The sequence below is a fragment of the Xyrauchen texanus genome, chromosome 1 (genome assembly GCF_025860055.1).
Source record: "Xyrauchen texanus isolate HMW12.3.18 chromosome 1, RBS_HiC_50CHRs, whole genome shotgun sequence".
Lineage (NCBI taxonomy): Eukaryota > Metazoa > Chordata > Actinopteri > Cypriniformes > Catostomidae > Xyrauchen > Xyrauchen texanus.
In genome coordinates, this window is record NC_068276.1 from 35,185,399 (window position 1) to 35,186,988 (window position 1,590).

The window sequence follows — 1,590 nt, forward strand, 5'->3', positions numbered from 1 at the left end:
CAGCAAAGCATTTGTGAAGCCACAACACGCACAACCTTGAGGCAGATGGGCTACAACAGCAGAAGACCCCACCGGGTACCACTCATCTCCACTACAAATAGGAAAAAGAGTCTACAATTAGCAAGAGCTCACCAAAATTGGACAGTTGAAGACTGGAAAAATGTTGCCTGGTCTGATGAGTCTCGATTTCTGTTGAGACATTCAGATGGTAGAGTCAGAATTTGGCGTAAACAGAATGAGAACATGGATCCATCATGCCTTGTTACCACTGTGCAGGCTGGTGGTGGTGGTGTAATGGTGTGGGGGATGTTTTCTTGGCACACTTTAGGCCCCTTAGTGCCAACTGGGCATCGTTTAAATGCCACGGCCTACCTGAGCATTGTTTCTGACCATGTCCATCCCTTTATGGCCACCATGTACCCATCCTCTGATGGCTACTTCCAGCAGGATAATGCACCATGTCACAAAGCTCGAATCATTTCAAATTGGTTTCTTGAACATGACAATGAGTTCACTGTACTAAAATGGCCCCCACAGTCACCAGATCTCAACCCAATAGAGCATCTTTGGGATGTGGTGGAACGGGAGCTTTGTGCCCTGGATGTGCATCCCACAAATCTCCATCAACTGCAAGATGCTATCCTATCAATATGGGCCAACCTTTCTAAAGAATGCTTTCAGCACCTTGTTGAATCAATGCCACATAGAATTAAGGCAGTTCTGAAGGCGAAAGGGGGTCAAACACAGTATTAGTATGGTGTTCCTAATAATCCTTTAGGTGAGTGTATGTTACTTGTTATGGCTGATACAATACTTGCAATGAACTTGAGTAAGGGCAGGCTGCCACCTACTGGGCATGATGAGTAATGTCTCCAAATTAACTATATACATGTTTGACTCATTGAGGGCCTTCTGTACAACCCGAGTCATGGGCTGCTTTCACTGCTACCATCAGGCAGGCGGTATCGCAGCATCAGAACCCGCACCAACCGACTACATGATAGCTTCTTCCCCCAAGAAATCAGACTTTTGAACATTTGATCTCTCACGATCAATAATCAGCACTGCACTTTATTAATCTTATATCTCACACTGGACTATCAAATATATTCTCCTCAATACAACTACAGTATATATGTGTGTATATATATATATATATATATATATATATATATATATATATATATATATATATAATTTATTTATTTATTTATTTTAATTTTTACATTTTTTGTTTTTGTTTTATATATACTCTTTTATTTATTTATTTATTTATTTATTTATTCTATATTGTGTGTATTGTTTACTGTACATTGTATATAATTATTGTGTTGTGTAAGTATGTGTACATTTGATATGTAATTTGTGTTGTGTAAATATGTTGTTTATTGTAATTGGTATATGTCTCGTCACTGTCATGACTGCTATGTTGCTCGGAACTGCACACAAGACTTTCACCTACTGTTGCACTTGTGTACATGGTAGTGTGACAATAAAGTGATTTGAATTGATTGATTTGATAGGGGAATAGCCTCCGTGGTCATGGACACATGACTGGGGAGTAGGAGCCCTTCTCCTCTTCCGCTTCCA